A 15,907-nucleotide genomic window follows, 5' to 3' on the forward strand; every position below is an offset into this window, starting at 1 on the left:
AGAGGATCTAGCTAGCCCATAGCAAGACCTTTGACCCCCAGAAACAGTGAAATAATACCTGTGGGTTATTTTAAGATGCTAAAATTGTAGTGATTTGCTCTATAGCAATGGAAAACTAATACCAACCAGCCCCTACTACTGTTACTGGTTTCTGAAGATTGAGTTTACAGAAGCAAATGCAAACATGTGACAGGAGAAGACACTGAAAAAATAAGTATCAATGGATGTGACACAATTAAGACTAAAGGAATCTATAGCCAAAGCAGACTACGTTAAAGTGGGTTTCCTTTGGCCCATTATGAGCTCATCTAAGACTTGGGTATTCAGACTCGTACATACCTCCATGACTATCCAGTCCCTTGTGTACACAAGCCTGCGTATCAACATGAATATGTTATATATGTTTGGATTTGTTTAGTAATGAATCACATCAGATGTTTTAGGGATAGTTGTTAAATCTCTTATAATGGATATAACTGTGCAAGTCTGCCATTGGGGAAATTTCCTCCTGACCTCAGCTGGTGATCAGCTTATGCCCTGAAGCATAAGAATTGACAGGCCCTATAATTTTATCCAAGCTAATGTAACAGCAGCTGCTGTCCTTGGTGCTTGCTATCTGATTAAATTCCCAAATTAGGGATTGCCTTTTGTAACCTGAATTCTGTCATCCTGGTAAAATTCAACAATAACAGCTCTTATGTGTACCTCTTCCATCGTGGAGTGTTTCTTCATTAACACACGGTCCATCTCAGACCATTGCATATTTCTCTGGCACTTTATTAGAAACTGTCAATTTTGTAATCCTTTGCAAAATGAGATTGCATGCTTTCTAATGTAGGAGAGGAGAAAGAGAGAGAGAGAGAGAGAGAGAGAGAGAGAGAGAGAGAGAGAGAGAGAGAGAGAGAGAGAGAGAGAGAGAAAGAGAGAGAGAGAGAGATGCAAAATGAGATTGCATGCTTTATAATGTAGGAAAGGAGAGACAGAGAGACAGAGAGAGAGAGAGAGAGAGAGAGAGAGACTAATTCAGTTCTAAAACTGCAATTGTTTGCCTACCTCCAGGGACACATCTCACAGATTGCCATGAAAATAAATTGGAAAGTTTACAATTCCAAATCATTGCCTACCATGTATTACTTCACAGACAAAAACAAACACCACCACCACCATCATCACCACCAAGAATATACGAAAACGTATCCAAGAACTTTCATTCCTTTAAGAGGGAAAATGCCTTGCAATTATATTAGACTACAACCATTCAGAAAGTGTTTGTTTTCTGCTGCTTTTAAAATGATATATTATTTATTACTATTTTTTTTCAAGATTATCTTCTTTATTCCTTCAGGAAAGGAGCAGTTTGGCTCTCCGTGTCATTACCAAAGCAGAGCGAAAGCCTTCAACTGCGGACGGCGGCAATTTCCACCATAACAGTCAACCCAGCAATTAGAACCGTTTGTTACAGTGACAGCAAAGAGAACCATTTTCAAGCAACAAGGCAGCAGAGTAGGAGCTGGAGGCAGTGAGAGTGTTCATTTGAAGGGGACTAACGCCACACAGCAGCTAATCCTGGAATAGCAGGCAGTTTTGGGAACTGAGGCTACAAGAGATGAGATTTTCACAGAAATTCTTAAACTTTTGGGAAAGGTCTAATTTTGCTTTCTCTGACTGAAAATAAAATTGGATTATAAATATAGGCATTTGGGAAGAGACAAAGGGTTTTTATTTAGTCCACTTTCTAATTTAATTTGCTATTATAATATTAAAAATGAAAATATTAAAAATGGATATTTCCATTGTTAACTCTGTATTTGAGAGTATTTGAGTGCTCAAAAACATCTCACAATAGAAACTTTGCGAACGGAGCCATGTTCGTTTTACAACAAAGGTATTTGAAGTATAACGTCAACATTTTCATCTGTTTCCACGTAGTTTCCCTGATTTTCATATATCTGAAATTATGTTTAAAGTTTCATTGATAGCTTGGGAGAAAATGCTGTGTTTGTTCTCTTTTTTCCTCCTTCCTTCTCAATTCTCCTTGTTCCTTTTTTTTTAATATACTCTCTTTTATTACCATTGGATTTAATTCTCAATTCCAAAAATGACAAACTGCATAACTCCACGACCTGTGAGGTTCTCTTCGGATTTCTATTTCTCCCTCTCTCTAATAAAGCAAGGATACGACTTCCTTACCTCAGAGACACCATCTGAGAATTAATGAAAGAATGTGAAATGTTTGATCTTCTCAGAACCAGGTACTATTTCCTCCTTTGTTCAAGAACTATTATTATATAAAAATTCAATAAATAGCAAACAAGAGATAATTCTTAGACATTGCATAGGCATCTTGCTAGATATATTTGTGGCAATATTTAAACATACCGACTTCTCTACACTACAATGAAAAGAGCCAGATTATAAAGCTAAAAAGCCTATGAGTTCCCATCTCTTCCAGGAGGAGAAATACATTAGAATGGGTGGTTTACATAGAAGGCTGGCAGGGATGTTTCAATTACTGTTTTCCAATCCACTTTCCCAGAAGCAGGTATTGCTAATGCAGAAAAAAAATGTTGGTAGTTTCTGTCTTCTGCTTTGTTTTAGGGAGGACGAGGCATTGTTTTTTCCTTTCATTTGTTTTACAACTGCGCAACGACTGCTCTGGCACTGCGGCAGCTTCTGCCAGAGTCAGAGGTGAGGTCACGCTTGACTGAGGAAATCTAAGATCAATTTGTTGTCTCATACTTCAACATTAAATGCAGCTTGAAATATAATTGTTAGTCCGTGCACTCTCTGCTTTAAGGAAGTGTTCCAGCACCTTGGAACGAGGAGTGTGGTTATCGGTGATCAACCACGACGTGTACCCTAAACCAAGGCTAACCAGAATTTTCAGGCTGAAAGAGAGAGAGAGAGAGAGAGAGAGAGGGAGGGAGGGAGGGAGGGAGGGAGGGAGGGAGGGAGGGAGGGAGGGAGAGAGAGAGAGAGAGAGAGAGAGAGAACAAGGTGCAGGAGGGAGAACAGAGAACAGAGAAGGAAAACACAGAAAAGACAGAGCTTGCAGTAGTCAAAACACTGAGTAACTTGAAAATTACTCAGTCAAATTTGGAAATTTGCAAATAAAAATGCAAAGAAAATGTATTATATATAAATTGTTTTCCTTTATTCTTTTTCCTCCTTAAAATTCTCTCCTTGTATAGCTTCATAAATCCTGTTTTGGGGGAAAGATATCTGGCACCACCCAAGGCTAGTGACTTACACACAGTTTTCCTTTTGTAGGGTATTTGCTTGTTAAAGGAATGCTGCCATGCTGCCGGGAGGATACAGTGTGTGTGTGTGTGTGTGTGTGCAGGGACGGAGTGGATGGGCAGATGGTTCTGAACCCGATGGCTAAGGGCTTTTGAGATGCCCTTTGAATCAAGCCCCTTAAGCCTTGAAGTTCTGTCCTTGCATTTGACTGCATGCAAGAGACAAAGGAGTGATTACTAAGTACCAGTTTTGCAGCTTCACAAATTGAGAGTTAACCTTGCATCAATAGCATGTGATGCTGATTCCAGGTCAGATACGTCCTAAAGTACCCTTTCCATTACAATGTGTAGAGTGAAGAGGACAATGTGTGTCCTGTCTGGCCATTTGACTTACTTGCTAATAAAAGTGTTTCCCTCACATGGGGTCCTGGAAAGGGTAGGGTTCTCTTATCAGACAGGTGAGGGTTGGTGTCCCCACCCATCAGTTACTACTTGTGTAATTTTAGACAATTTAGTCTCTAGGAGACTCAGTTTTCTCATAAGTACAAGGGACACAATTATATTTACACGGAAAGATTTAGAGGAAGCTCAGATAATAGGATGACTATAACAGCTACCCTTTCATGGCTACCTATTTGTGTCAAACTCAGAAAAAGCTTACATATCATTGTATTTAATCTTCCCATTCTTAAATAATAAGTATTATTCCCATTTTGAGGTAAGGAACCTCAAAGAGGTAATGTTCTGAAGACCACAACCATCAGTGAGAAAACTACATTCAAACTCAGGTTTCTTTGCTTCTGAAGCCTTTGTTCTCCTGTATATTAAGTCAAATCTCAGTCTCTCTGTACCATGTATTTTGCTGACTCTGTATATCTTCTGTGACACCCACTTCGTACGGGTGACATGACAATTCTGGGGTCATGGCGGACAATGAGGCCGATGGAGTCAGGCAGGAGAGGCTCAAACAAGTACCTGCATGGTTCTGTGTCCTGGATTTTGAAATAACACTGACTTCCTTTCTTTGTTTTGAAATCCATTAAAGATTTGAAGATGACTCTCATGTTCCCCCAAGACTTCTCTTTTCCCAATGAAATACCAACAATTCCCTCAAGCATTTATCTGAGGATTTGGCTGCCAGAACGTTCAAAACCTTGAGCATTTTAATTCTTTGTTTTAACTATTTTCTTCCTCTATCCACATCAAAGATAACACTTATATTATTAATAAGAGAGAGAGAGAGTATGATCTAGTCTCTTGGGAGAATTTTTAATCAATTCTGTTTTCATAAAAACTGTTTTAGGTTTATTTTATTCTTTCATTTTTCTTTTTAAAATTCCTCCAGCAAGGATAGGAATTGCAGACACTTTTCTAGTCAAACTATCTTTGCCATCTCCACGTGGGATTTAGCATGACAGACAGAACTACAGAATATGAGCCTTACCATGGCCAAGGCTCTAGGGCAGATCTCATCTACCACCTGCTGGGTCAAGCCACTTAGGTCTTCCTGGATGTAAATCATTACTCTGACCACTGAGGAACACAATATTTGTCCCGGGCTCCAGCTATCAGTCTGCCATTGTCTAGCCATACACTTTCATCGAGCAGATTGAAATACAAGGCCTGGAGAGGTTGAGGGTCTTTTCCAAGATCACTGATTTCATGTAGGAGAACTGGAATTAACGGCCAGCCTTTCTGACTTCCAGTTCAGTGTCACGTCTGCTGTGAGCCTCAGCAGATCATTTCTACAAGTGGGAGCTAATGAAAGACCTACTTACTAACCCTGCTATGCCGACTCCCCAGTGCAATCATCCTAACACGACACTACAGACATCTCCTCCCACAATGATATACACAAACATGCATGCACACATACATTAACACATACTCACATGCACTTATAAACGCACACATCTTGCATAGGTACACACCAGCCATGCACATGCACCTACACTCACATACAGACATATACACACTCATACATAGGCATATACAGAGTTGCTATCAGTCTGCCTAGAACAAATCTTTCCATTCTTAGACCTAAATATGAGCTCATATGTATCTTTAAAAATCTGATGCTGAGGCCCCTCTTCTCTGACCACCCCCCAGTGATAAACAGTGCCCCTTCTGTTTTACCCAGGATGATTCATAAGTCCCTTCTAGTGCATGTTTTATATTCCACTATTTTTGTGCATTTCCTTTTCTTTTGCACTGCGTAGAATATAACCGCCTTTTGGAAAGAGATGTATTTTGCTTTCTTTTGTTTTCTCATAACCTACCAGAGAGCTCGTTGTAATAAGTGTTTTCTGAACTGAAATAAACTGCTGATGCTGTAGTTACAAGTAGTTAAGAAGGAGGTATCCTGAGGGAGGAGTCCGTACATATTACGTTGCTATCCAGCATTTCCCCCTCACCTTATATTGATTCTCAACTTTGTATAGAATTACTATGATCCATTAATTCACTTAAAGAATGTTTCAACCACAGAGGAATACCAAGATGGTGCAGTAAGTAAACACTGTGCTTACCTTCTCTCATGATCACATCAAAACTACAACTAAACTACAAAACAACCATCACTGAGAATCGCCTAAAAATCTTGCTGAACCGAAGCCCTACAACTAAGGACATGCAGAAGAAGCCACCTCCAGACGGGTAGGAGGGTCAGAGATGCAGAATAGGCTGGTCCCATACCTGCATGTGACCATTAAAGATCAAGAGGGATATTTCAGCTGTGCAGGTACCTCCCATCCCCCAGAAGAGTGAGAGGTCCCAGCCCTACCCCAGCCCAGGTTCCAGTGCTGAGGAGAGAAGTACCCATAATTTCTGGTTGTAAAAACCAGTGAAGATTGTGACTGAGTGAGTCTGAGTGCGGCTGCACTCCCACACGCTCCTCTTAAAGTGACAGTACGTGGACTTACCCACTAATGGAATCCCTTGCTCTGAGCTCCACCACTGGGAAACAGCTGGAAAGGCAGCAGGGACTATGGCACTAGTGGCAGCCAGCCTTGCTTGGCTCATGGCTTAGCCTCTCAAGGTGCATCCAAGCATGGTTCGGGCAACAGCCATCAGCGGATTTCTTTGTGGCTTCTGCCGAGTGGCCCTCGGTGGGGTATGGGTTGTGTCTAAACTTGACCTATAGCAGATCCCCTCCAAGGTTGTCCTTGGGCTGGTGCCACCAGAGACCAGCTTCAAAATGTGCTGGAGCATCACCCAGCCACCTCCAAGAACAACACACCCAAAGGGTGTGGCACCAGAGTGATTCTGAGGCAGATCCTCTCTGTAGGATTGGCCCCTGCACAACACCTCTTCCAGTGTAGGCCTGGACAGTCCTCACAACCCATGAGCCTGAGGGTCAATCCCTCCTACTGATGTTCAATTATCAACCAAGGCTCAACTACAAGAAGAGGTCACACACAAACCACAAAGGGACACACCTGTAGTGCATGGCTCAGGCGACCAGAAAAACTGTGCCACTGATTCCCCACAGCACACCTACTACATAAGGCTACTCTACTAAAACTGGAAGACATAGCATCCCTACCTAATACAGAGAAACAAACACAGGGAGACAGCCAACATGGGGAGACAAAGAAACATGTCTCAAATAAAAGAGCAGAACAAAGCTTCAGACAAAGGAGTGAAAAAATGGAGATAAGCAATCTATCAGATGAAGAGTTCAATGCACTGGCTGTAAGGATGCTCAGTGATCTCAGGGAGAACTTTAACAAAGAGGTAGGAAACATAAAAATGGAGATAGAAAACATGAAAAAGAACCAGTCAAAAATAAAGGATACAATAATGTAAATGAAGACTATATTACAAGGACTCAACAGTAGATTAGATGAGGCAGAGGATCCAACCAGTGCTGTAGAAGATAAGATAGCAGAAAACACCCCATCAGAACAGCAAAAAGCAAAAAAAAAAAAAGAAAAACAGAATCCAAAAAATTGAGAGTTTAAGAGACTTCTTCTGGGACAACATCAAACATACCAACATTCACATCATAGGGGTACCAGAAGGAGAAGACAGAGATCAAGGAACTGAAAACCTATTTGAAGAAATATTGACTGAAAACTTATTTAATCTGGTGCAGGAAATAGACATACAAGCCCAGAAAGTACAGAGAGTCCCAAAAAAGATGAACCCAAAGAGGCTAACACCAAGATACATCATAATTAAAATGCCAAAGGTTAAAAACAAAGAGAGAATTTTAAAAGCAGCAAGAGAAAAGTAGTTAGTTACCTACAAGGGAGCCCCCATAAGACTGTCCGTTGGTTTTGCAACAGAAACTTTCAGGCCAGAAGGGATTGACAGGAAATATTCAAAGTGATGAAAAGCAAGGACCTACAAACAAGATTACTCTACCCAGCAAACCTATCATTTAGAATTGAAGGACAGATAAAATCTTCCCAGACAAGAAAAAGCTAAAGGAGTTTATCACCACCAAACCAGTATTACAAGGAATCTTAGAGGGACTTCCTTAAGACGGGAGGGGGGTGAAGGATGAGTGAAAAGGGGTTGGGATTAAGAAGTACAAATTGGTTATTACATAGTAGTCACAGGATATAGCATAAGGAATATAGTCATTGATATTGTAATAACTAAGTATGGTGCCAGATGGTATTAGATCTATCAGGGTGATAGATAGGAATGGGGTTAGGGTCAGGGTGAAAAAGGTGAAGGTATTAAGAAGTACAAATTAGTAGTTACAAAATAGTCATGGGGATGTAAAGTATAGAGAATATAATTGATAATATGGTAATAACCATGTATAGTTCTAGGTGGTACTAGTCAGGGAGATCACTTCCTAAATTATATAAATGTCTAACCACTAGGCTGTATACCTGAAACTAATTTAAAATAATATTTTATGTCAACTCTAATTGATAATTTAAAAAAGGGGGGAGATCAATAATATTGTGATAGCATGGTACATACAGTGTCAGATGGTTGCTGAACTTGTCATGGTGATCACTTCTTTAGCATAAGGAATAAAAATCAATAATGTGGTAATAACACTGTATAGAGCTAGGTGGGTACTGTTGAATAACTAAGATGTGCACTTGAAACTAATATAATATTGTATGTTAGCTATATTTTAATAAAAAATCTTAATAAAAAATAGAATGTTTCAATCTACCGTGTGATAGACAATGTGCTAAGTGCACTGAAATAACAAATCTGGGTGTCAAATCATCTGTATTCAAAAAAGATACTATCCAGATTGGATTGGGGATGTGGGCTGGGACAGAGGAGTATAGAAACCAATGAACATTGTCTCAACGAGAGAGTACTCGTTGAAGAAAAGTAAGGAAGGCACACTATGGAAATTCAGAGAAAAGGAAAGAGTAACTTGGAAAAGCTCTATGCCAACCTCTGGTCTCTGTTCCTGGTGTTTGCCAGCTCCCATCCCTGGTGTCTGGTCTTTAATCAGGTCTTAGAGAACAGGAAGCTCCCTACATCCCAAGCCCTAGAGAACTCTTCAATTACATGAGACTAATGTTATCAGTCTATTCCCACTGGATCCTCCCATATGTAATTCCACTTTAATCCTGGGGTACATTTTACATTTCAGATTACAGGTCAGGTTCAAATAAATGTACATGCTGGCTATCTTGTAGATTTTTCTAAGAAAAAGCAATGCTAGAAGAAAGATTAAAAATACCAGAAATACTGGAAAACCCAAGGAGCTCACTTTTTTTTTTTTTTAAATTTTAGATGGATTCAAGATTGAAAGTCTTGGAACAAAGACAGAAAAATGCAGTTAAGAAATGAAAATAATGTTTTTAAAAGGAAGGAATGAATTGAAAAGATGGATTGGGCCAACTCCCATGAAGGAAAGGAGAAGATTTTGAGGATTCTCCCATCACTTTCCCTCTTGTGTTCAGGGTCTGCAGAAGCAGCAGAGGTTGTTTTTTTTTTTTTTTGGTCTGGGGGTCTTTTATGTAAATTGAATGAGTCATTTACTCTCCATATTCTACCACCGTGTCCTATCCTGTCACAAGTTGACCTCTACTGCCTCACCTTATGTTACTACAGATTATCATTCAAGGTCAAGAAAGGCATCCCACTCATATAACATGGGAAGAGGAGCACAGTACCCTAACAGCACTTTGAAAGGTAAATGCATGACAGCACACTTGCTAAGAGCAGGTATTGGCAAGGGGAAGAGACAGGAATCAAGAAAGTGAGAGTATTTATAATGGGGAATTTGGAAGGTGAGAAAGATCTACCAAGATGTGATAGAAAGTCTCCGTAGACATCAAACTTATTTGTACCCTCAAAGTCAATCCTTCTTTCCCCCACCAAACCCTTTCCTCCAAAATGTCCCCATGTCTGCTCAGTTTTCAATGACTAAAATTCTTTCTTCAGACATACTGATGCTATGAATTCAGAATGCCAACTCTACTTTATATGTTATCATGACTATTTATTTGCTCCTTGGTGCCAATGCTTACACACACACACACACACACACACACACGCCTTGTAGATTGAACATAGTTTAAGGAAATATGTATTGGTTGTTTTTGTGTCTTCTAAGCATTTTCATGGAAACACGTTCATGAAAATCTCACAAAAATCCAACAACTTGGGTATTGTTATTATTGTCACTGTTTCACAGATAAGGAAACTGCATCATGAAAAAGAGCTAAGTTAACCAATAATAACACACCAACTAGTACGTGAAAGAGCTTGTATTCAGTCTCTTTTTAAACTTTTTATTAAAGTTTACTAACAGTTGTTAGTAAAGTTACATTGGTTTTAGGTATATTATTCTGTAATACATCATCTATGTATCACATTGTTGTTCACCACCCAGAGTCAGTTCTTCTTCCATCACCACATATTTGATCCCTTTTACCCTAATCTACTACTCCCCTTCTATTCAGTCTTTTGATAGCATATTCCATGTGTTCTAACACATTGGTTTCCCAGTTCAAATCTCCCCCCCCCCCCACGTCCAGGATATCTTTTTCTGAATACATCAACCTATAGAATTCTCTTCCTTGAAATTTGTAATAATAATAATAACAACAATGATGATAATAATAGTTATATATGCTGATAAAAAAGAAAAAAAAATCACAAGCTTTTGAAGGCAGAAAACAGCCTCTATATTTTTTCTTTGTTCTCATAGTGTCTATCATATCCTTATCCTGTAGAGCCTAGACACATAGTACGTGTGCTATTAAATCCAGCTACAAGATTCATAACAAGTAAAATGCAAGCCATTAGTGCCTTCTGTTATTTTTATGGTTTGTTTTCAGGTTGTTTCTACTTTTGAAATGCTTAGAAAATACCAAAGCTTTCGGACACCCAGGCTTCTGGCAGATCTCATTTGTGCCAACATTTAAAGGTGGCTGAGGAAGCCTATTTTGACACATAATTTTTAGTTCTATGTTTTTTAGCTGCTAAATGTTTCAAGTTGAGCCAAAACATGAACAACATCTCACTAGCCCTATTGTATTACATTATGAAATTGAGAATTGCATTAACAAGATAATCTAATAGGTGTTTCTCAACTAGGAAAAATATGCACTGTCATTTTCTAAAGGGCAAGGAGAAAAGGGCTTCCAATTGAACAGCAGTTGATAGTGAGAAAAGAATTCAGCCCAAATGAGTGTTTGGGCTTCTTTCGTGATAGACATCTCCCTTAGCCAGCCTGCCAGCCCTCCAGCGGCATATGCTATGATCTGGAAGACTCAGTTTGAGTTACCACCCTGATACCTCTCGACAGCATGCAAATAAAGTCAATCATTGTAGGTAAGTATAAAATCTCCCTGAAATGATTTCTTTTTAATATAAGGTGATAGCTTTTATATATAAGATGAACCAAATTTAAGAAAGTTTCTCTTTCTTGGTGTGAGAAGTTATAGATAGTAAGCGGCCTCCAATTTTTTTTTTTTTTTTTTTTTTTTTTGGCAGGGGAGAGATTATAATCCCTCAAGAAATCTAGTTCGGTATTTCTTAAGTCTTAAAAATAGATGAATGTTCTGAGAAAGCAGGATTAAGAAGAAGCCTCCAAACTCTTCCCCCGAACCTTACCCAAGTCATCAAAGAGAAGACAGCGTGGGGAAAGATATTTACCGATGCTGAATCTGAATCCTGACATGTGTCACGTGATGGAACCAAATTAAAAGAAAATGGTGGGGCAGACACAAGAGCCAGTGTTGTGAGTAGGCCTTAGGACTGAAAATTAGGGAGCAAGGGCGAATGGTCTTGGTGGGCAATGAGAGACACCAGTCTGCCCATTGGAAAAGTCCCCTTCCTACATACTCGTCCACCTTTTTCATGCTCATGTTGATTAAGAGCACCTGAAACCTAGTGACAGGCCAGCTATATGAAGGCCTGAAACTGTACTAAGAGAGGCATGTTCACCCCTGGATTTCAAAGTAACAGAGTCACCACAGCAAAGATGAGCCTCCACACACAGAGATTTAAAGGTAATATAAATATTTTAAAACTTGGCCACTCACCATAGCACATTCCAGAACCAGACTAGAACTCTGCACTTACTTGCCTCACATAGATTAGAAAAAACAAACAAACAAACAAAAACAAACAAAACTTTTTCTTTTTTTTTTTTTCTTTAACATAAAATCAGAAAACAAGCATATTGAGGAGTAGTTACATGTCTAGGAATAACAATTATGTTAGGAAAGAAGAGATATTTATAGATAGAAACTGCTTTTTTCTTAAAAAAAATATATGGATTAAAACATAGGATGGTGAAAGGAAAGACTCATGACAAAGGCAGTGGCTGACTTAAGAACTCATGCATACACATAGCTACAGTGCCCATTCTGAAAAGGCTCAGTAAGTAATCAAGATCAGAATTGACATGACAAAAAAAAAATATGTGCAGCACAGGCAATAGGATAATCAAATCACAGAAGAAAAGAGCAGAAAGATGAATGAAAGAAAGTAAGGAAGGAAGGAAAGAAGGAAGGAAGAAAGGAAGGAAGAAAAAGAGGGAGGGAAGGAGGGAAAGAAGGAGGGAGGGAAGGAGGGGAGGGAAGGAAGAATAAAGGAAGAATGATGATATAGATGAGGGCTACAATTTGAGATCACCTTATTAAAACTAGTATTCCTAAAGAAGAGAATAAGACAAAAGAAATGAGAAAAAAAAATTGGGGGAAGAACCAATACATTTAACTGACAAAAGACTTGCTCCTGTAGATGGAAAGGACTCAATCTATGCCAGTAAAACTAAGTCACAATATCTAGTGGAATCTAAAAGATAAAGATAGAATTTTACATGCATCTTCACAGAACAAAATATCACACATGCCCTATTAAAAGAAAATCCATGATGACTCTGAATATAAACCAGTCCTGCATTTTCTCAATGAGAAAATTTTTCAAAAATGGGGCCAACTTGAAAACACAGTACAAATTTTTATAATAAAAATTAATTTGCTAATTACCTTGCCCAGGCATATTTAAATTCACATATTATAAAACTTGCAGTTGAGAATTATATTTTTTCCTGCATGTTAAGGTCATGAAACAATTTTGTTCAAACTCTTAACATGTACCTTCAGTGTCAATCTCTTCACCGTTATCACCAGAGCTGCTTTAGATCACTTAACCTATTAGTTTAAACTATAGGAAATTGCCAGCTTTCAACCGGCTTTTCACTCACAAAAGAACAATTGCCTATGGTTCAATCTGAAATTCTTACCAAGCCCAGTATCTTCCATATAAGTTTGGTGAATTACAGCTCTTTTGAATATGTATTAAGATGTATTCAATAGAAACTGCGTGTGCAGCTACAAGTTTTCATTTTAATAATATTAGGGCAATTAAAAGTCATAAAGATATGTAGTGTTAACAATGTAACTACATGACTTGATGCTTTAAAAAATAATTTTCAAATGGGTTATTTACAATGAAATCCAACACTTGTCATCATGAGATAGCACCTGCCGGAATAATGAAGAAATCTCAGGTAAAACCCTTTGCCTTGTTGATGAATTTTATGAATCTCCAAAACCAGCATTGATTGAAGTGTTTTCAAAACAATGTGTCTGTGCAACAGGATTCTGTATTCCTTATAAGAAAGATGCTCTAAAAACCTGATAAAAATCAACTCTCTGTGCTGAGGCTGGGTTCAGAGTTTTCTTTTGTACCATAAGCAACCATATCCTAAAGGAAGAAAGTTGAGATTCTCAAATTCAGTATGTAGCCAAGATGTGATCTACATGTGAAGACCAAAGACCTCCTTAATATAAAACTTGGGAAGAGTAACACCCATGTACATGTCCTGAAATAAATACCATGGTGAATGGGTTTCCTCATTTATAATACTGGATGATTCCTGAATCTGTCTTACGTGATTGTCATGAAGATGTGACAAACCCACACATATGAAGCACACAGACAATAGGGTTTGGTTACAGTAAGCCATCAATAAAAGGTCACTGTGATTATCATTACCACTGAATGTACTAAGCAATAACAGAAGCTACTACATTCTCCAATATCAAAACAAAAAATATTGGCTTGGCAGTGCAATTTGGTGTAATTTCTATTTAAAATATTTTCCTCATCTATATTTTTCTTTCATTTCTTTCTGAAATGATTATGTATTACTTGAATACATTTAACTATATGGTCATTAAAATAAATGACAGTAACTAGTAAAATATAATTCATAAACTATTAAAAGTCCATAGATTAAAATTTTATAGACTTAATACACTCTTTTTTTGCCTGGTACTCTTATTTTAACTTAATGGTGGTAAGATGGTTTTACTTCGTATGTGGTAAGCCTATGGAAACAGCATATCTCAACAGGGCAGGCGCTCTACTTAACACAGAACACAGCACATGTCCTGCTGCCTTTTGGTTGTTCCATCAGGTAGGCATTAATGTCACCGATGGACCAGGACACATGAAAACTCTAAACAGAAAGCACACTTGGCATTTGAGGACATGCATTAAATAAATACCAAAATTAGCTAAAATACTTCAGTGTTCATATGAATAATGGTGTGATAAACAGGTTGAATGTTAGGGGAAATAATCAGACAGTCTTAAGAAAAAGCCTCATAAGTTTAATAGAGGTAACAAAATTAGAAGATCACATATTAATATTCCTCCAAGTGTATTAGTAGAAGTCCAAGCCTCTAACAGACCTGAGCGTTATTATCATCATGGAGTTGAGTCATTCATTCTAAGTAATTCATTCATGATAAACCTCCTTACTATATCAAAAGTCCCTTATGGCATTTCTTTCCTGGTTCTATACTGAAGTAGCATTTGATAAGGTGTTGCTCGTATTGATGACGATGACACTGCCAGTGGTGATGTCAACAGAGATGATGCTACTGTGCCTTAGTGGCACCGTGGTCCTTGATGTGGGGGAAAAAAAGAGATGATGGGGAGATAAGAGATGGGGAACGACCTTGGAGAAGTCTGACAAGTAACTTTAAAGATCAGGAAAGCTGCATTTTGATCAATTCAGTGGGTAGAATAATAATGCCATATTTCCAAACAGACATAGGAGTCAAAATGAATAGATTGAAAGGCAGAGATTTTCCCCCAGCTGTGCAGGCATCATCAGACCATTATTAAGATGCGTATCCTCTGCAAAATGGTTTGTGTTGAAATTATATTTTTAAGGGCATCATTTCTCTTAGAAAAACTTCATTACTAATTTGCCAATTGAATATCCCATAAAATATTGAAAGGCATTAGTGAATATAGAGCAAGTATTTTGATTTAAAAATACCATGTGCATCCCCTGTTGTTCAATAATAATAGGGATGAATAACATCTACTTTAGGTTTTCAAATGTAATTTATGGTGATAAGACTTTGAGACAGGGGATGGATGAGCTGATGGATGATATACATATAGTTGAAACTCAGGTAATAATTGTGACATGTTTTGCATTAGGTTATAATAATCTGAGAACAATCTAAGGAATATTAAAAAAAAACTGTCATGAAGGAGAATGAATTACTAAACTCCGTGATAATAGTGCCCTGATTCTTGTATTATATATCTTTAGTTCTAGTTTAGGAGGTTCCCTGTCAAACAGAACTCGACCAGTCAAATCTTCGGTGGGGTTGGGAAGGGGTGATGCTAGCAAGATTTTAAGATTTGACATTGAATAGCTATATATCATTTCTATGAAGAGCAATGATGACAGACAAAACATGAAGCATGTAGAGAAGTTATCTCCTGATTTCCCTGCTGACTCATTTCTACAGAAGGTGCCAAAAAAATGTATACACATTTTAAGAAAGGAAAAAACTGTACTAAAATTGTAATAATATATACCGATAACAAAAAATAAATACAAGTCATGTGTGTACATTTTTTGGCACCCCTGGTATTATTCCTTCAACTCGAAAGATACTTCAGCTCAGCTCTTCAGTGATATATTCTAGCAATATCCTTAAAATTTCTTCACAGGTTTTTATCATAATCATCATTAATCGTTACATACTTATGTGCTTTTTTATTGTTTATGTGTGTATGTATGTATATATGCACACACACAAAAAGTGCCAAAAAAATGTATACACATTTTAAGAAAGGAAAAAACTGTATTAAAATTATGCTGATAGTAACCACTTTGAGTACCTCCTGTAATTGCAGAAGTCAAATGTGACTTGTGTTCATCTTTTGTTATTGGTATATATTGAGTA

This window comes from Rhinolophus ferrumequinum, chromosome 19 (assembly GCF_004115265.2).
Source record: "Rhinolophus ferrumequinum isolate MPI-CBG mRhiFer1 chromosome 19, mRhiFer1_v1.p, whole genome shotgun sequence".
NCBI lineage: Eukaryota > Metazoa > Chordata > Mammalia > Chiroptera > Rhinolophidae > Rhinolophus > Rhinolophus ferrumequinum.